The sequence below is a fragment of the Rhipicephalus sanguineus genome, chromosome 4 (assembly GCF_013339695.2).
Source record: "Rhipicephalus sanguineus isolate Rsan-2018 chromosome 4, BIME_Rsan_1.4, whole genome shotgun sequence".
In the NCBI taxonomy this organism is placed as follows: domain Eukaryota; kingdom Metazoa; phylum Arthropoda; class Arachnida; order Ixodida; family Ixodidae; genus Rhipicephalus; species Rhipicephalus sanguineus.
This window is the reverse complement of record NC_051179.1, coordinates 87865999-87887643: the sequence shown is the minus strand read 5'-3', so window position 1 is coordinate 87887643 and position 21645 is coordinate 87865999. Positions and strand designations below refer to the sequence as shown.

At 45.6% G+C, this 21645-nt stretch overlaps 1 long non-coding RNA gene across 1 annotated transcript in view; it reads right to left on the bottom strand.

Annotated features, from left to right (window-relative positions):
* Positions 1 to 21022, bottom strand: part of LOC119390390 (uncharacterized) — a 31404-nt gene extending 10382 nt beyond the window's left edge. The window contains exons 1-4 of the long non-coding RNA XR_005183299.1: positions 20925 to 21022; positions 20754 to 20859; positions 8624 to 8733; positions 6541 to 6690 (exon numbers count right to left, since the gene is read on the bottom strand). This is a non-coding gene — a long non-coding RNA (uncharacterized LOC119390390). The remainder of the gene's footprint in view (positions 1 to 6540; positions 6691 to 8623; positions 8734 to 20753; positions 20860 to 20924) is intronic.
* Between the last annotated feature and the right edge of the window lie 623 nt (positions 21023 to 21645).

Below are 21645 nucleotides of genomic sequence, written 5' to 3'. Positions count from 1 at the left end.
AGCTTTGTCCTCCAGGAACCTGAACATAAATGTTAAAATCCGACATGGCTGAGAAGACGTAAGCACAATTATTTTTCCTAGATATAGTGGTGCTTAGGTAGTCAAAGATATATTACTTTGGAAACAAGTATTTTCTTCTCTGTATGCCTGGCATTCTAACAAAATTGTCCTAGTGTAATTTATTAGTGTACATATTGTAGGCTTACCTCACACGTTGTCTACACTGGCGTATAATGGGTAACTCATTCTCTAACACAACGGCGACACTCACGTTACAGCACAGACATCCCTTTCATCGAAAGAAAGCGTACGCAGTGCTCGTTTGCGTATTCCTGCAGGGACGAGCGAAACTAAACTATAGCTTGTTGAGTCATTGAAGTACATGTGTAAGCATTTGTATGCTACATTAAAATTGACAACTGTAACAAATGGTGTTTCCTCCTCTTGTTCAATGCACGAGTATTGTCTTGTGAAGAAAAAACAAATATGGCGCAAAAAAGGGACGGGGACGAAGTGAGGGCCCAAAGTGAAAAACGGTGCCATGTTGAACTATTAAAGTAACGATATTTGAAAGCACAACACGATGTGCCCACTCACACCAGAAGGGACGCCATTGTCAAAGAGACCGCCAGCAGTAAAACAAATAAGTGCTCTGTAGTTATCTCTTCCGCAGACCTTTGCGACGTCTGAGATTCAGATACCAGTAAGAACAGTCGTGCGTATCATCAAGAAAAAGTGTTGAAAATCATTGCAGCCCGAAGTATCTTCAGGCCTACACTAAAGATAAAAAAGTGCGGGTCATGGCGGTCTCGTATAGGCTCCGTGCAGACGTAACTCCGCTCGGCGTCCCTAGCGGCAAGAAGCACAGATTTGGCGGGATGCTCTGACGCGCTCGCAATGGGGTGAAGTCGAGGAACTATACCTTTTACGATGACTACACTTTTCGTGCTTCTCGCGCTTGGCTAGGGACGAGAGCGACGGTACGTCCGCGTTATCAACGCGATCAGTCAGCCGCAGGTGGTGGACGATAAGAATATGCCCCCGTATTCACAAACGCTCCTCGACTTGACCCTTCACTTGACGCTCCTTGAGGGCCGTTTTCCCATTCACAAATCGCCCTTCACTCGAAACGCACCTCGACTTGAGGAAATCTCGAGTGTTTCACTTGAGAATGTCAAGGTAGCGCGGGAGCTACCTTGAATCGTTCCTTGAGTGAAGTTTCGGCGTCAGCGCGTGGCCTCCGACTAGCGGGCCGCGCGCTCGTCATTTCGGAGGCCACGGTCAGCGTGGCATCCATGCGGTGCGTCGCTCACTTGTTCTGCATTTCCCGATGGATCAAGCTGCCGCCCTGCCGCTGCCTTTTTGCTTTCGACAGTGAAGGTGAGCATTTACTATGGCGCTGTCTTCGAGTGGTTCGGCAACGGCTCAGGTATACTGTGGCTGCTGTGGCTCCGAGAGAGGCCGGCATGATGTCAAGAGGACCGCGCTCTTGTGCCGTGATGTGTTGCATTCCGTGCATGAGCCAATGGATTACCTGCATGCTTTCGGATAGTCATCGTGCGAGTGTTCCAAGTCTTATACTATGGTCGCCAGTGCTTTCATGTGTATTTCGTTGAAGACCTTACGCCGCATCAGTTCAAGCCCGGTGCGAAAGACTGCGCGATAGCGAAAGGAAAGTGAAAGAGCGAACTTTTCTCCAATTAATGGGTGAATTATTCATGCTAGTTTCATGGGTGCGTACCTGACTATTCATGCGCCGGCATTCACCGCACACCTGAGCGGCTTTCGCTCATGTAAATCTTCACTACCCTAACCGAAATACGAAGAAGCATACCTCTGCAAGGAGATCTTCTGTATCAACGTGAAGGTGCGTTCTTCTATTTTGTTTTTCACATTTTCCCTGTGTTTGATCAGATCCATATTTGGGATGGTTTATGGAAAACAAAAGACAATATAATGGGGTACAACGAGAGTGCAGTTGCTAGTATTGAAAGTTATAACTACGTAATTCGTAGCTTCGTTATACAGTACTTATGTAGCCCACAATATCTATGGACGTCCAAGCCTAGCTATATGAAACTAACCAGGTGGTGGTGCAGTATGAAACTCGCATGTATGCAAAAATGCGTGAAACGTATCAAAACACAAAAGATACAGCAGAGAAATGAATGAATGTTTTATTTTCAAGCTTAATAACACTGCTTTTAATTAAGCAATGACGGCAAATTTTCACAAAACAATAGCACACGCAGTGTAATTGTAGACGTTTGAGCCATAATGAAGCTAATGGGCGTTGGATAGCCATACGTCTGTTCGGATGCACAAGTGCCTGGCCCAAACATGTATCAAAATAGTGAAAGCTCATTAAGTCAACAAAAGACATGCCTGTTCTTCAAGGCGAGAAGTACTGAAGAATGTGTGTAGAACGAGAAGTAAAGAAAAATGCAGCTTTGATGTACCACTATGTTCATTATTTATAACCCCTTTCTTTTGTGCAGGAACCTGGCTGCTGAGACTAGAAGATACGCCAACGCTCTTTACAAATGTGCAGTATTTGCAGCGTTTGCATGACTGTATACAAAGGAAGAAAAGCTGCAGTTAATAGCTGCACTGCATGGATTAGTCACACTAGTGTGGCTACCACCTGTATCTTCTTTATGATGTCCTACAAGCTCGAATTTCATGACAGTATGTAGGCTGCATATGCTTTATTGATGGACACCTTGCAGCTTTACACACTTGTATTTTGTCACCTACGTTATTCTTCATCAAGCACATATAATAAAAATTCATTTACCATTTGCAATTGATTTAGAGTTTTCTCTGTGCTATCGTGTTCAGACAGGATCGCAAAAACCTCATATGCTCTGATTATATAGAAAAAGCAGTTCTACAACAATCAAACACGTTCTATAGAATGCAGCACTGTTTCTCTTCCATGGAAGGGAGGTGGCGCGGTTCCAACAGGTAGGCAAGCTGATTTTACTTGATAGCGTATATTTACAAATATTTACACGGTTCTTGTGACCAGAAGTAGCTGCGATGACTGCAAGACCCTTGAGAATCTTTCACCATTTCGGTGCTGTCGTCTTCGTTGAATCAGTAGAGTAGTTTACTCTGCTTCTTTGCAACACATCCGCCCAGGTTCAGTGCGTCCACACGGTCGTCGTTAAGGCAGAACAGCAGTAAAAGGCAGAAACGGCTTCAGTCTCGTGATGTGCAGAATAACAAAATATGCTCTGGAATGCCAAAGCGTCCCTATACAGCACAGACGCCGACGCCCTCCTCAGCAGGTATTCCCAGGGGTCACAAACTGCAAATGATTGCCAAAACATCAGTACACAGGGCACTCGTGCACTAATTACAGGCTGCCTGCACTTCCAAAATAAAAAGACAGGACAAACATTTTAAAATATGGCCGTTGCGTCCATTAGAATTAGTCACGTTAGGTACATCGACAAATGCTTCACATAAAAAACAGCGCTAAAAACGGCGGACAAGAGAAAGAAGGACACAGACGGTGAAGATGTGAAGACAGAACACAGACACAGATGTGAAGTATGTCGTACCAACTCGCCCAAGCAACCACTTTATCGACAAATGCACGGCGAATAGAAAAACGTTTATGGAAGTAATGAACTGCTAACTTATGCATCATCCGAATATTAAAACTTTGCATAAAGTATACCTGATGTCAAGAAGCGCTGTTAAGAAGAAACCAAACACACATCAGTCCAAGTTAACCGACAACATACGCTGCCAATTAAAAAAAAACGACTTTAAAACACTGCTTCCGTCGATAGTGGAGAAAACACAAGCGAATGCTTTCCTCAACCTGCGTTACAGTCTAATTTGAACGCTCTACCACATGCATAGCATACGCACTCCTTAACGCGACACTGTGATAACTATGAGTAGCAGCTGCGAGCAGTCTCTACCGCATTTGTAAAATAAACGAAGCGGAACCACTACCAGTGTCGCGTTAAATGTCTCAAGAAATGAAATGAGAAAATAGCAATTGCACAGGCTCCTGTAATTATGAACTATGCTAGCACTCCGCATCGAGAGCAAATTTACCTACGATAAGTAATTCCTGCACACAGTGGGGTGGCGAATTCACCAAGCACATCAGTATAATGTGATCGTATGTAAAAATGACTCACCCGCATTATCCGTTCTGCAGCTGCATCAATGAACAGAAGGCTCTCAGCAGTAGGAAGCTAAACAAAACGACAAATCGTCCGTGCGATGGGCCCTGCTTTTCGCTATCACTCAAGTAGTTCGTCAGTCACCATGGCGAAAGCTGGGTCACGAACAATACACAAGTAGACACTGCCGTAATCATATACAGCGATTAACAGACGCATGCGGCATAAAAGAAGTTAAGCGCGTGGAAACGATCAGCAGCAGACACATCGGAATCAGCTGTTCTTTCAGCAGCCGGGATGCGACTGTTGCCAGATTTCAAGCGGGGGTTTCGCTTACTCTATCGGCTCAAGCTTACGGAAGCTACACTACAGATATAAAGGCGTGTATTTTGCCGTAACGTCGACTGATAAAGAAGATTAACTAAGAAAAGCACATAAATATTGAGCAGAAACAGCTATTTCCTAACCACATTAGGAATATTCTCGTTATCAGACGTCACTCGAGTCAAGGGATCGTTGGCAAAGTGTCCCTTGGCGAAGGAAAGGCCGAGGAGCGTTCTTGAAACCCAGCGGCTCCTTGGGTGGAGGAGGGCGCTTCGCCTTGACTTGGTCAAGTCGAGGCGAAGGCTCGAGTGAAGGTGCGTTTAAGAATACGGGGGATAGCATTCAACATCGCTCCGTGATTGCACCCCTGCTCGCTCCACGCTCCCGCTGTGACGGCGCGAGGTATTTTCGCGGGCAGTTCGTTTTGTGCCAGTTCCGCTGTTCGTAGGAATGCCGAAATCCAGGAATAATTGCTGCGTTGTTGGGTGCAATAACCCCTACAGGAATTCTCTGGGCACGCGTTTTTACCGGTTTCCATTTAGAGAATATGAACGGACTCGGCGTGAACGGTGGATCGCACTCGTTCGACGACAAAAGTGAGTTTTGTAAATAGATGTTTTTTTTTTTTTTCTGGGATTGCATTTGCCCGTGATTGTTGATCTGCTGAGCAACACCTCTTCCACGACGCCGTGAACGTGCCCCGCTTCGAGGAGGTCCCTGCCCTTCTTCAGGTTAGCTCCTCGGAGGAAACTATATCACGTAGCTCTCTGAATCCAAACGTAATAATAATTTGCACTCTTTGCAGTGCCATGGCAACAAAACACGAGCCACGACGACGAACTCGGCTGCACTGGTTAAGTCGGCGCAGTGAATGCAGCGCCATGGCCGTTCGATGGAAAGCGTTTTTTCATGCAGTGGCCTTGACAGTGCAATTGCTGGTATCGCCAGTTTCAAGCTGAGTTCGCTGCCGCGTTAGCGCGAGGGTGATAAGCTGTGATTGTTTAGTGAGCGAGGCGGCCCGCGTTATACGCGCGCAGTTTCGCTCAACGGGCTCGTCACCTCCGTTGTCTTCCGCCAGCTCATGCATTTAATGTTGCCGCGTTCGCCTGAGGATACACGAGGTCTGGCGAAAAGAAGCACCCGCGCTAACGCTACGTTCTCGGACAGCTGCTAACAATTTGACGTCTTTTGGAAGCAAACGGGAAAGGAAACGCCTCAAGCGAAGCACCAAAACACGGCGCAGTGGCTTGCCACGGCCTGCGTTGTCTGCTCCCTTATCCCGCCAGATCTGCTGCCGTGGCCGCTTTGGCGCTGGAGGCAGCGCGCGACTGTGGCGGCTCCTAACGTATGCGCGGTGCCCATAGTCCGTCCTTTTTACTACAAGTATAAGCGTTCAAAGCGCTCAAGACGAGCTCAAATCGTATCTTTTCTTTAAACGGTGAGATAAAGCACCGGAATTGTTTCAAGCCATTTATAGCATTCATGTATTCATGCATGCTATATCATTAATGTAATATCACCTCATACATGAGTAACTTTTATCCAGTCCAAAACAGTATAAACTCTAGTGTACGATAATTGTTTTATCCCATTACCAGTAGATAGTGTTCGCCTAAGTATTTCCCACATGATTTGCGACGTGTTTAACAATAGTCTCTGTCGGAGTAACTGATAGCTTCCAGTGCATATTGGAAGGCATATTGCAGGGAAATATCACCGTGCGTGTTCATGTCGCGCCTATAACAGCCTAAAAAAACATTCGAATCCAACGCGTTGACCTGTTTGCTCGTCAAGTAGGAGTTCAAACGCACTTGAGGCATTTTTTTTCTTTTCCTGTTTTAAAAACGCAACACGCTAAGGTAACCCACGTACTTCTTCTTTCCTTTTGTTTTAAAAATCCCGAATCACCAATATTTGTGTTAAGCGAAAATACGGAATTACATACTCGATCATGGGGTAAACGAATACTCTTGCACTCCCCGTACACGCAGCGACATGACCTCATTGGAAACAACCACAGCTACGACAAAGGTAGGAGAAGTTCCGTTAATTTGAAACAGAAACTTACCTTTTGAGGCACCCGCATGACACATAGCAGGAAGCAGAAGTAATATAAAGAAGGAGACCATGATGCCCCTGATCGGCTGTTATCTTTATCTGGCAAACCGATTTGACCTAGCTATTGAAGAGTTTGCCCACCAATATTAAGTACGGTCACCTAAAAAAGAATGAACAAATGAAAATTAAGCTGTTGGAAAACAATGTTTCACGCCTCGGCGGAATAGCTCAATTATTCGGCAATATTGCCAAGCAATAAATGGCAAGGAAAGCTATATATGGAAAAAAATGACACATTTTCGCAATTTTTGCAAGGCAGTAAAATTCTGAATCCTATCAAGAATAAAATTAGAGATTGAAGAACTCACTAGACAGTACAATATAAACTCTCACTTGTACGAACGTCGGTTTCCGGCGCTTTTCTTATGCATTCTATGCAAAAATCTATCAGTTAAACGAATTTCAGAATAGTGAATTTTTCAGTTGAACGAACTTGATCCGCGGACCCAGGCTCATTTTTAAAATCAATTCAACGAAGTTTTGTGCACTGCAGCACTGGCATAGCCGATGCGAGCCGTCACTAAATCAGCCATCCATCGGCGGCGGCGCGACATCGCTTGTGCATGCAGCGCCGCCGAGGCAAAGCGGCCGTCCGGGTGAAGAAAACGAGCCACGTGCGCATCAGTTCGCCCCTTCTTTTTTTGTCTGTCTGATCGGCATCATCGGTATTATGCGGCCATCTTCATGTGCCGGAGGCAGTGCACAGAAACATACTCTCTGGAAAGCTTTGTCTCTTCTTGCGCTTTAAGGGCACCAGTTCAAATTAAAACTACAGATTTCTTTTCAAAATAAATTGCATTTCACACTTTTGACTTTAATGTCTGCAGTGCCAATGCTGTTCCATACTCTAGTGAATATTCAGTTTAGTGAACTTTCAGTTGAGTGAACTATTTCCTTGGGTCCCTTGAAGTTCACTCAATTGAGAGTTCACTGTATCTTCAAATGTAGAGCTCAGCAACAGCACCAATGTGCGGTTAGTTATTACGAACTATACACTTGTTGCCTGACGTCAGGCTCCTCACTTTGTCACCTCAAGAAAACTACTGTGATTCAGCAATTATAAGCAATGCGTTGTTTCACTAATGCGAAGGTGTTCAACGGGGCACGTCGTTGAAGCCAGTGTTTCGCCAAGAGGACTAACTTCGCCAGGCGCTTTGTTCTGAAGAAGACAAGTGATCATTTTCGAACTCAGGCTCCAGCGAGATCCTACGTTATACCGCCTCACGTAACTTCAAGCGTCAACTTTCCCCTGAACTACTTTATCGCTCACAGCGTTGTCTTCGAGCACTTTGTATATTCGAAGCAATTTTGTTGACCGGCACTTATTTTGTTTTAGCGCATTTTGATGCTGCCAAATAAAAGCGCATATAGAAAGAAGGAGAAATGCTTGTGAACTGTACTTGCTGCGCCACCAGCAGATTAAGTGGTAAAAGGTTATGCCGCTTACTACAAATCAAGTGCTTTTTTCACAGCTCTGTCCCCGGTACAGTTTGTAAACGAATCTTGGTCTTGTGCGCATCGTGATGGTGCAATGTGTCATGTCTATATATTGGCTTCGTGAACTGGCAATAAACAGTTGGTAGTTGGCACTCTTTCCTGTCTCCCTCCTTCTTTCCTGCTGGTTGCGCAGCAAGTTGAGTTTGCAACTATGAACCAACTAATCTGCAAAGAAGTATCGTTGGTGAAAATGCGTCGGTACATAGACGGATACTGACCAGATATCTCAAATCCCTCAACAAAAAAAGGACCCTTACGACAGCCGTATGTAGTATCTGTACGCTTCTCTGAAGGGTACGGCGCCTCCTTCGCTGTCAAAATTGAACGTCCCTTTTTGTTAAGAGCTGAAGGCACAAGAGCTTAACGCTCTTACAAACTTAACAGGATTACGCGCAATTCGTTGATAGGAGTTGTACATGTTAGAGTGGTTAAATTTCCCGCGCATTTTGCGTGCCTCTGTGCCAAAGTAGCCGCTACGCAGAAAACATGCGCAAAATCTCGCGCTTTGTAGGAATTGATGTAGGAATCATACGTACCGGGGTTTGCAAAATTCCTCCGAGGTCAAGCAACACTCGACAACAGCTTGCCCGGTTATAGCAGTACACATGCAATGTTTATTACATTTTATAACAGCGGATAGCCAGCACTGTAAGTACAATTGAAATAACGTCTGTATATGGCCTTTTTCCGAAGTAGTTTGAAACACTGGGGTGGCTTTGTAGTAGGATACTTTAATGGCACGCAGAAGACCTAGGTTCGATTCCGGCTTGAACAGGAATTGGAATTCACTGCTCTAAGAGGATTTTTCTTTTGGACTTGTAGCCAATTTTGCCGTCCCTGGGATCATTATACGCTGAGAATCACTTCATTACTACGAAAAACTGCGCGAAATAAACAGGGACAAGTGAGACACACGCACAAGCGCAGCACTTGTAGCGCGTAGCCGCGTTCTTAAGGTCTTGATATGCGAATAGGCGCCCCGCGTCACTGGGTGATTCAGTGAGCGAAATAACTTTATTGGAGGCCCGGCGAGGACACGAATTCGTCGCGCAACCCGCTAGCCCCAAGTCAAGACCAGCAGCTCCAGCGCGCCGGCCTGGTCGCGGGCACGCCAGACATCCAGTGTTGGCTTTTCTGGGGCGAAATGGTTTCCTGACGTACGGGAAAGACATGCCACGTTGTTTACATGATGACCTGTTAATCATGTTCGTCCTACAGGCATACCTTGCTACGCTTCTTTTCGTATACACAAGGAGACGACGACAAGAGCGCCCGGATCTAGGTAGATAGATAGATAGATAGATAGATAGATAGATAGATAGATAGATAGATAGATAGATAGATAGATAGATAGATAGATAGATAGATAGATAGATAGATAGATAGATAGAAACAAGCACTGTGCCTATGGTTCGCAAAAAATGCTTTTTTTTATTCGCGTTAGTTTGCCCTGCGGCATCAATACACATTACACAAAATGGTGCAGCTGTGTTTCCTCCATGAAGTCCAGGAGGGACCTATGGTTCGGACCGTATATCCATCGCTGGAGGTCCGGTGGCCTGGTGTGCTGAAGTCCTGCACGCCGCAGGTGGCGTCGACGAGCCGCTTGTAGCCCAGCTTCGTAATAAAGAAACAGTTTGCCCGTACGGACCGTTCTAATCATCGCGAGACGCCTTCCCATAGATAAAGTGCATACGAACACGATGACGGGGGAATGCGTAAATAGCGAGATAAGCAAAATCAACACAGCTAGCTCGTGACAAAGAAATAAAGGTAATTGAACAAGCGTCGCGACTCGCCGATGAAAACCGCGGATATGAACGGTCGTTGGAAACAAACATGGCTGATTCCTCTGTCATAGGAATCGGTATAACACGAAAGTAAAACGTGCTTTCCCAGACGTTGTTGAGCGTTTGTTGTGCATTGTTTCGCCTCGAGGGCAAAGGAATGAATGCTATAGCAACAAGTTGTAATGTCACGCGCAGAACAACAAACAGCTCAAAACTTGCAACACGCTGCTCAAGCAGAAAGGACGCACGGAACGAACATACACAGGATGAGCACGAACAGAGAACTGTCACAGCTCGACAGTTAAAACGCGCTGGTCAAATTCAAAGGAGGACGTACGAAATGAACGCACAAGTATACAAAGGATGAGCGCGAACTGTCACAGTTGTAACTTATTTGTTTGTGAGCAGCGCGCTGCTTTCGCAAAAGCGCCCGCTGCGCGAGCGAACTGACCTTCGTGCTCTCTGTACCTTCAACACAAACTTGCGTTGAGAGCTAAAGACGTACAAGGTAAGCGCGCGCGCACGAGCGACCACGCCCTGTAGAGGCGCACGCTCATCTCAACGCGAGGGGGGGGGGGGGGTCGACCCTTAAAGCGCGCCTTTCGTGCCCTTCGCGCTATCTCGCTAGTGATAACGAAAACACGTCGATGTACCCCGATCTCTGAGTACCGCCACAGGCAAAATGTGTATATAAATAGCACGCCGTTAGCATGACGATGAACGTGCCGTCTGTGGCGGAGTCGTTTCGCGCTGGGGATCGAGGGGTCGTAAGTTCGACTCCCAGTGACGGAACATTTAAATGCGAAGCATTTCTTAAGGCGCATTCACACTTGAGAAGCGAAGAGAAAGCGAAAGCGCCAGAGCGGCCGGAAAACCGTTTTCGCGCGCGTCGGAAATGTTCACATTTGTTCTGCCTCTCCAGCATGCTGTCGCCGCCGCCGCCGCCTTCGCCACTTCGAGAATTCATTCTCTTTTCCCCGTTTCCTGAGCATTTAATTTCGTACCGAATTCAAATTGAGCATGCAAAACACGGAAAATAAATAGCTTTCACCTTTTCAAACCGCCGTTTCGGGAGATACACCAGCAGAAACTACATAAGCGGACACGGCAGCAGTGGCTGCGGCGGCGGATTCACCCGGCTTTGCAAGAAGCGAGACACGTTGGGGCACGCCGACTCGCTACTGCTACACCTTTTTCTACTTCCAGTGTTCTTGTCAATCGTAATCCAAACCAGGTTCTCGAGGAACGCGTCCTTGTCGAGGCTGTGAGTCTTGTCGTGCTGGACGGGTAGTTTGCAAATGCGCCGATGTGAGCCACCGCCGACGCCTTGGCCGCCATGTTGAATTTGCGGTCTGTTGTTTACGTCACGTGATTTGAGCTAGCGCAGCCAAAGTACGGCTTCCCGTGAAGCGGAAAGGCGATCCGCTTTCGCGTGGCGGAAAAATCGGTCTCGGACCGATTTTTTCGCGTCCGCCTCGCGGCGTGGTTTTCCGGCCGCTTAGGCGGCGAAGCGAGTGAATTTCCGGTGAGTTTTGCCGCTTTCGCCCCCATCGAGGCCAAGTGTGAACGCGCCATAAGCGAACTTCTGCGCTCAAAGTTCTCAGCGAACTTTGAGCGTACCCATCTCTATCTATCTAGCCGCCTACGACTTTGTGCGCTCCTGGCCGTTTCGTTAATCGGATGTATACCAAAATTGGTATGGAATAACATGACCGTATTACGAACATAAATGATAGGTCATAACATAAAAATCATGACATGCATGTCATGAAAAGCATGATTTACATTCCACGGCCTTGGGGCTCTTGCGGCCATTCAGTTAATTTCATATATACTAAAACTGGTATGACGTGACAAGAGTTCATGGCGAAAGTAAGGACAGGTCCTGACGTGCAAATCATGACACGCATGTCATGTGCGGCACGATTTATTTGAAATGATCTCGGGGCGCTCGCGGCCGTTTAAATGAATGGATATATACGAAAACTGGTATGACGATACATTTCGATATAACGAACATAACTGACTTGTGGTAACATGAAAATCATGACACGCGTGTCATGCACGACATGATTTAAATGCCATGCTCAAACGCATTCGCAGCCGTTTTGCTAGGTTGATATACACCAAAATTGGTATTGCGCGATGTGACTGTATGAAGAACATGAATAACAGATGGTCACATGAATACCATGATATGCATGTCATGTATGTCATGATTTACATGCCACGCATTCGCGGCCGTTTCGCTGGCTTGATATACACCAAAATTATTATTGCGCGACGCGACTGTATGAAGAACGTAAATTAGAGGTGGTAACATGAAAATCATAACATGTGCGTCATGTACGACATGATTTACATGGCACGCTCATTGTGCGCTCGCGGTGGTTTCGCTAGATTGATGTGCAGCAAAATTGGTATTGCGCGATGTGACTATCAAGAACATGAATAACAGGTGGTAACATGAAAACCATGACATGCATGTCATGATTTGCATGCCACGCTTATGATGCATTAGCGGCCGTTTCACTAGCTTGATATACGCCAAAATTGGTATTGCTTGACGCGCCTGTATGACGAACGTAAATGAGAGGTGGTAACATGAAAATCGTGAGGCAAGACATGTACGACGTGATTTACATGCCACGCTCATGGTGCGCTGGCGGCCGTTTCGCTCGCTTGATATACACCAAGATTGGTATTGCGCAACGTGACTGTATGACAAACATATATGACAGGTGGTAACTTGAAAATTATGATATGCATATCATTTACGGCATGATTTACATGCCACGCTCGCTCTCCGATTGCGGTAGTATCGCTAGCTTGATATACACCAAAATTGGTATTGCCTGACACGAATGTATCACGAACATAAGTGACAGCTGGTAACATGAAAACCATGATATGCCTGTCATGTATGGCAATATTTACATGCCACGCTCATGGTGGACTCGCGGCCATTTGGCTGGTTTGATGTACACCAAAATTGGTATTGTGCGATGTGACTGTATGACGAAAATAAATTACAGGTCCTAACATGGGAATTATGCATGTCATTTACGATATGATTTACATGACACTGCTATGGTTTATGACACTGCCATGGTTTCTATCCGTTTAGATAACCGGATATACCAAAATTGGTATGGCATGACAGGAGTGCGTGATGAACATAAATGACCGGTCATGCAGTGCATATACCAGAATATACGTTTCATTAGCATAGTATATAACATATTGTGCATGCACGCGTGCATGGCAAACATGCGATATATGGTGAACTAGATGCCATGGCACCAATGATTCCCACAGTGCGTAGGATCTGCGGGATTTTTTCTTCTAGTTTTTTCTTCGCCATATGTTAGCCTTTATATTTTACAACGTCATATCCGGGACGGAAATGCGTCAGTGGAGCCGTGGTGGACCCTGCCATATAACACTTTCGTGTTAAAAAAAATGTATGTGTGAAATACGTTAGACGGCGCGCTAGTGGGGTACGATTTATTTTTGAGATATCTTGGCAGCTTTTGACGTATTCGCGATCTGCTTAATAAAGGGACACTAAACGCAAATAAAAATGTATGTCAGAGTGAAAGTTCAATGTGTGAGAACGTCTAAAACGTCAATATTATGTACATCAATACTCAACTAATCGAGAAATTAAGGTAAATGTAGGACACAATATGCGCCACAAGTGGGAAATATTGGAAGTGATCCCGATGACGTCAACAGTTGCGAGTACAATTAACCACTAGTAAACATTCTAGTTGCGATTAGAAAAGAAGCTTCCGTGCATCAGAAGACGTAATGAAATGCTGCTTGTTAGTTTCTGTTTGATTCATGGCAAAATCCTCTTGGCGTTACCATGGGAAACGGCGCGAATGGTTCAAAAGTTCTGTTTTCGCCGCGCTGCGCTTCGCTCACGCGGTCGTGCCTCAGTCGTAGCCATAGACGTGCGCACAAGGGGGGCAGGGGAGGCGGCCGCCCCCCCTAATCACCTAAGGGGGGCGCAAAATCTGATCCATACATTGACCGCCCTAGTCACCTAATAGGAGGGGGGGCGCGAAATCTGCCTCGTACATTGACTTAGTAGTGGGAGGGGCGCTGCGATGAACCTTCGCCCCCCCCCCCCCCCCTGGATGGGGAACCCTGCGCACGCCTATGGTCGTAGTTTCTGTATCGCAACTGCTGCGTGTGCTTGGCTCTCGCTATTTTCGCTCTCTTGATGCTCTACTTCTACTGCTGATCAAGCTATGCTCCTTTACAGTGAATTATATACGGTTTTGGAGTGTCCCGTGGCTGCGTCTTGGCAAGGTTGATGACTGCTGTTGCGCAAGACGTAGCGTCGGCGGCCGGGCAGTAAAAGCGAGCAGCGGTGGGTACGACAACTGCTACGTCAGAAGGACCGTTTAGGCGGGTGATTTGAAGTGCGCTAACGCTGTACGGACCACTAAAACGCTATTTTCTTTCAAAATAAGCATTTCCTTGGAACGAAACAAGCACTACGAGGTTTCTGGAACGCTATTTCAGCAATCAACGTCGACTTAATATTTCCTTTTAATGTCCCTTTAAGAAAAACAGGGAACCCTATTCAGTCGAAGCCGCATATATTGAACTCTCAAATAAGAGAACTAGTTCTATATATCGCACACCTTGATATTACATTTTAAAAATATTTTGCTGTATTTTCAGTGCCAATTTCTGTATGCAATACGTTTTGTTGGGCTAGTTGGTTCATGACTTCTGAAGGAAAAAATTGTAGCGCTAAGCAACACACGGACAGACAGAGAGGACGGGACTGGCGCTAACTTCCAACTGTGTTTATTCAAGAAGCGTACGTACATATATAAGGAACACAAGAACAGCAAGGGCATGACACTCGCGATAATCAGGCACAAAGCTAAGGGGGGATCATATTTATAAGCATTGTCAGCAGGAAACCACTTTTTTGGCGAACATAGCATAACAAGAAAGCTCCATGACTTTGGCGGATGCGCGCATGTTCAACAGATTGCAATTCTGAAACCGCTAGATAAAGGAAAAAGGACCAAACCATAAGCAAGAAAACTTGGAGATTGTTCATAAGATTCGTTTTTTACATGGCGATAACAAGGGTTCTACATGAACAGTAACTATGAAGCAATGCGTCATACGTAAAAGCGATGCTTCAGTATACATCACAAACGACGAATTGCGGGCGTAACCATTCAGAAAAAAAACCAATGAACAAAAAACAAACAAGCAAAACATTTTTTTTTCTCTAACGGAAGCGCGTGTGCTTCTGCAAGCAGAATTGTAATGAAAACGACAACAAAACTTAAAGGTCCAATAGGGTGCGTCAAAAAATCAACAAGAAATAACGGCAACAAGACTTAAACGTGCAAAAGGGCGTCAATAAAACAGCAAAAATGAAAGTGAGATAACCCAAATGAGGTGAAAGTTAAACATGCCCTTCCAAGAAGGTCACTTCATTACTCATGAGTGTTATTGAAGGCGTGCTAATGCAGTTGTCACCGGTCTTTAAAATATGGTAGGCTTCAACTATCTCCCTTTCTGTGCTATCTAGTGCCCTCTTTAGGAAACTTGTGCGCGCAAACTCAGGTGTGCACCCGCATCTTTTGCAATGCTCGGCCAAATGCCCTCCCGAGTTGTTCTTAACAGACAGCGCGTGCTCTCTGGCCCTCTCATTGAAACATCGACCTGTTTGTCCTATGTAAACTTTATTGCAGCTGAGGGGGATCTTATATACGACATTGGTATCACATTCGGTGAAAATAGTGTCATGGTTCGTTTCACATTTCTTGCTTTTTCTTTTTGACATCATGGAGCATACCTTCGAGAGCTTGCATGGAGCCGTGAACACGACATTGACACTGTACTTTGAGAGTGCTTTTTTCAAGTTGTGCGAGATACGGTGTACGTACAGGTATAGCTATCGTGGGTTGTCGCTCACGCTCATTAGTCATTGTTTCCAGGACCTTTAAGCTTCTTCAGAAGGGACTCGCAAACACTTGAGACTAGCAAAGCAGGGAACTTTGAAGCGTTAAGGCGGACAATTTGCAGTTGAAAACTAGCATGCATTTGATCTTGGCAGGATTTTTCTAGAGAAGCCTTCAGGCAAGTCATGGCGATACCTCTCTTAACAAGTTTTGAATGGGCACTGTCAAACGGGACCGAGCTACTAGCGATGCTGTAAATTGTGTTCTCTCAAGAGCAGACTCTCAGCCACCGAAGAAACCTCCCTACAAGTATGTGGTTGACACACTGAGACAGCGCAACCTAGCCATACTCCAAGCCGACAAAGAGGTAGGTTTTGTCGTTATGGACAATGGAAAGTTCAATGAAAAAGCCTTAGCTGCCGTGGAAAAAAACTTCAAACCTTGCAGTTTTAAACCAAAGCTTCAAAAAAGGAAGGTTGTCAGAATGCTCAAGGACTTCAACCTGGAATACCTTCGGAAGAAAGTCGAAAGAGCAGCTACCAACACCTTAGAAGCATTCTTCGCCGGAAAAACCCACAAGGTTGATTGCCCATTCGGAACCATTGTTACAGAGAAAGGATCCTGGCAAGGCCTCATCGGACGCTATCTACAGAAGCACCTAAATTCTCTCAAGATCACAGACCCTTTCCTAGTGCGAAGCTCTCAAGAAATAGCCAAGGACCTACTTTATGGAACAGTGACTGGCACGCATGCGTTTTCAATGGACGTCGAAGAGCATTTTTATTCCATTCCTCACGGAGGCTTGTGTCGTGCTGTGCGGGATTTAATCAACGAAAATGGCGAAGTCATGTTCCGGAATGCCACGGGGGTAAGCTGTGATAACTTTATCACCTTACTTGAGTTCTACCTAGACTCAACGGCCATTAGCTTTAATGAGAGATACTATGTACAAAAATCGGGCATTTGCATAGGCTCGTCCGTGGCTCCTGTGTTATGTGACATCTTCTTATCAGCTGTTGACACGTGCTTGGCTCCAGAACTAGAAAAATTTAACGTCACTAAGGCCTACAGATATGTGGATGACTACTGGTCATCTTAAATTGCGAAGGTAGCGCTGTTCGGGATCTAGTTGTTTCAGACATACAGCAGGCATTTGACAACGCAGGTGAAGGGCTTCGGTTCACTAGGGAAATGGAAGAGGACAACAGCATTCAGTTCCTTGATTTAAAGCTGTCCTTCATGGACAAGCACATTTGCTCGATGTATAATCCCAGAACTAAGAAAAGTCTGTTGCCCTTTGACAGTGCCCACTCAAAACTTGTTAAGAGAGGTATCGCCATGACTGGCCTGAAGGCTTCTCTAGAAAAAATCCTGCCAACATTAAATGTATGCTAGTTTTCAACTGCAAATTGTCCGCCTTAACGCTTCAAAGTTCCCTGCTTTGCTAGTCTGAAGTGTTTGCGATTCCCTTCTGAAGAAGCTTAAAGGTCCTGGAAACAATGACTCTAATGAGCGTAGCGACAACCCACGATAGCTATACCGTACGTACACCGTATCTCGCACAACTTGAAAAAAGCACTCTCAAAGTACAGTGTCAATGTCGTGTTCACGGCTCCATGCAAGCTCTCGAAGGTATGCTCCATGATGTCAAAAAGAAAAAGCAAAAATGTGAAAAGAACCATGACACTATTTTCACCGAAGTGATACCAATGTCGTATATAAGATCCCCCTCAGCTGCGATAAAGTTATACATAGGACAAACAGGTCAATGTTTCAATGAGAGGGCCAGAGAGCACGCGCTGTCTGTTAAGAACAAATCGGGAGGGCATTTGGCCGAGCATTGCAAAAGATGCGGGTGCACACCTGAGTTTGCGCGCACAAGTTTCCTAAGAGGGCACTAGATAGGACAGAAAGGGAGATAGTTGAAGCCTACTCTATTTTAAAGACCGGTGACAACTGCATTAGCACGCCTTCAATAACACACATGAGTAATGAAGTGACCTTCTTGGAAGGGCATGTTTAACTTTCACCTCATTTGGGTTATCTCACTTTCATTTTTGCTGTTTTATTGACGCCCTTTTGCACGTTTAAGTCTTGTTGCCGTTATTTCTTGTTGATTTTTTGACGCACCCTATTGGAGCTTTAAGTTTTGTTGTCGTTTTCATTACAATTCTTCTTGCAGAAGCACACGCGCTTCCGTTAGAGAAAAAAAATGTTTTGCTTGTTTGTTTTTTGTTCATTGGTTTTTTTCTGAATGGTTACGCCCGCAATTCGTCGTTATGATGTATACTGAAGCATCGCTTTTACGTATGACGCATTGCTTCCATAGTTGCTGTTCATGTAGAACCGTTGTTATCGCCATGTAAAAAACGAATCTTATGAACAATCTCCAAGTTTTCTTGCTTATGGTTTGGTCCTTTTTCCTTTATCTAGCGGTTTCAGAATTGCAATCTGTTGAACATGCGCGCATCCGCCAAAGTCATGGAGCTTTCTTGTTATGCTATGTTCGCCAAAAAAGTGGTTTCCTGCTGACAATGCTTATAGATATGATCCCCCCTTAGCTTTGTGCCTGATTATCGCGAGTGTCATGCCCTTGCTGTTCTTGTGTTCCTTATATATGTACGTACGTTTCTTGAATAAACACAGTTGGAAGTTAGCGCCAGTCCCGTCCTCTCTCTCTGTCCGTGTGTTGCTTTGCGCTACAATTTTTTCCTTCAGAATTCTGTATGCAAGTTGGCTTCACGGCACTGTTTCGCGACAATGCAATACAATACACTCCAACTTAATTTTTTTTGCGGTTATTAATTTGGGACGGGGGGTAATATACAGGTACGGGTTATATGCTAAAGAACGGTGTTGAGGTAAACAGCTTCCCGTCATCTACATACACAGCCGCGCTCTTGTCGGGCGCTCGAAGCCTCCTGTCCGCCTTCGCCCTGACGTCAGCATTATTTGTTCCTGAGTATCATACTCAGCGTGCTCTCTAGATGCGGTACGCAGTGCCGACTACCTTGTCTCCAGGTGCAATTGAGTTCATTATGGATGTTTTTTCAGTGAACCGTAGAATCTGCCGTTTTGCCAGCCATCGCGTTAGCAAGGGCAGCGTAGGAATGCGGAGAAAGCGAACGGCGACCGCTCCCGAACACGCACGATGGGCGACGGACGATCATGGAAGAAAACACATGGCGGACAGCTGGAGTTTTCTACTCGCTCCGGCCGGCACCCTTCTAGTCACACCGCGGCCTTTCCGAAACACAGCAGTGAAAGACCCTATTTCGCGAGAAAGAGCCAATAATTGTGAGCGAAAGCCAATTTCGCGCCGGCGTTTCGCGCGGCCCGTTGTTCGATGTGCGAAGTATTCTGGTATATTTATTACATGTAGCCGTGCGATTTTCTAAGCATTGACGTTAAAACAATTGTCGCGTTGGAAAATAGTTTCGATCTAAAGGATAATTCGTTTTACCCGAGTTCGATAGAACTGTGTTAGATCGCAAGAGAAGAGCAACTGGAAGCAGGCAATGTTGCGCTTGCCGCTGGAATGCGCACGCGATGCATGGCGGCCGGTTTTTACTATGTGCACTTCACATTTTTTCGTGGGCCTCTACTCTAACTTAGGTAGTCTGGTAAGCGTATCTTTCCCTACATAAAATTTTCATTTGCCAACACGATGAGGCAGACCTGGGTGACCATCCTCTGATGCCGTATAATTGCTAAGCAGAAATGAAATGAATTAAACAAAAAGAATTCGCAAGCGAAATTGCAGACGTCCCGGGTGCCTACGGTATCGTGGTCAAAAAGAGTGTCCTGTCCTCTAAGCATCGCTGTTTGCAGAATCTGAACGAATCTAAACCGTATAAATATGTTCCATTGGCGGCACAAAACAAATGTAAAATGAAATGCTTTCTATGAAGGCTTTGTTGAAAGATATTGTGATGGTGTATTGAAAGCCCTCTCTAGAACAAATTGAAAAGCCCATTTGGAGCAATTTTAGATCAGAAATAATCTCAATTTCGGAAAACTGTAACGGCAAACACGACTCGTACGATACGCGTTCTGGGGCTCGCTCGATGCGCTATTTGTTGGGGCGTTTACTCACCGTTGCTCTGCGCTGGAAGTACTAGCCGGTGATACTAGACGCCACCGATGTGGTCGCATCGGCGACGAACGCCGCAATTCATCGTCTCATGGTAGCCTCAGTGAATATTTCCGTGCTGCAACGGCGCTTCTCCGCTTAACAATCCCTTCGCGGTTTTGTATCTCATTTTATACCGAGTGCAGTGCCTACGCATAATTTACGTGACTTCAAGAAGCGTTTATGCTTAGAGTTTTCAAGCCTGCCGTCTGATTGCTTGAAATAGCCTCCATGCAGGGATTAACCTCGATTGTGTTTATTTGCCTGCTCTCTTTCCCTGAAACTCGATTATCATTAGGACAAGCCGCTGCGGCGGCCCTGAAGTTAGGCTGCTTGGCTACTCGCCCGAACGACGCGGTTTCGATCCCGGTCACGGCGTCAGAATTTTGAGTGCGGCAAAATGCTAGATGTCCATGTACCACGCTATAGAACCCCAGGTGTTCGAAATTACCCTGAGCCATGAACTACGGCGCTCTCATACCCTGAATAGCTTTGGGACATGAAACCTCATAAAGCAGCAAGTCTTTATGTGAAAGATAGGAGGTCAACTACAAAGATCAAAACAAATGAGGCATTAAAAATTCTTGTGTACAAAGTAGCCTTTGAGGGGCCTTTGCTGCAGATCGTTGCACACGCAAAGCTCAGTGGCTTAGTTGCAAGAGATAATGATTTTTTCCTGGAATTGATTGTTATGGCTAATATATTTTAGTGATTAAGTCTCTAGCACCGCTTTGGCGCGTCTGCACGCCTTGCAGCCCTTGGGAATAAAATAAAGCAAAATCAAAGCCCCTCATACTACATGCAATCAGACGTTGATCAGCTACGTCAACCTCTTGAGAAAAGCCGCTTGCGTCAGACACTTGTATCTTCACAATTATCATAAGTTTAAAAATACTGCTTTCATTCTGAAAAGTGAAAAGTTCAGTGTATACGGAGGAATTGCGGACACAACACAATGTATCTTACCGACCTCAGTAGAGCTACGTGAATTTCCTCGCAGGACTAATATAGTTGAGTAATCATGTAATCAGCGCCGTTTTTGCGCGCTTGGATGCCTGGCTTCTAGTAACGAAATAATAATTTTGCCGACAACGTGCGTGCTAGCTGTAGCCAGGTACCTTCCTATTTAATAATTTAGTTTTTATTAGTGTATTCAGTTATTGAAAGAAAGGAGACGTTCATTGTCCACCACTTCAACTTGTCACGAGAGGCAATGACCCGGAGGCCTCTTCAGAGTCCGCATTTTAGCAGACTGTACAATACAAAGTTCAAGTGAGCTGCTGATACGATAATTAAAACTAAAGGGCTAACTATCAAACAGTTCGAGGTTTCTTGGAAACATTTTGTGTGTTCAAAAACAGATCATTACATGGCTGTTTGATCCTCGATACAGAGCAAACGACTAAATCGATTTTGAGCATTGCATTCAGGCTCGAACTGCAGGGCGTGGTGTAGGATGGAGAGGTGACTCAACGCGGCGAGCGAGCGTGGCGAAATTTTGTGCGGGTTGACGTATTTCCGCGTAGGTGGAGCTACGCGAACGGGGGCCGCCGACCACTAAGCACACCTGCCGAATCCACACCGAAAACCGCGTCACTTCGTTCCAGGCTGTTTTTGCACTGCTTCGTGAAAGGCGCGGCGTGTTCGTGCCTCTCCGCTGGCCTATTTGTTTGAGGGGCGAAGCACCTTAG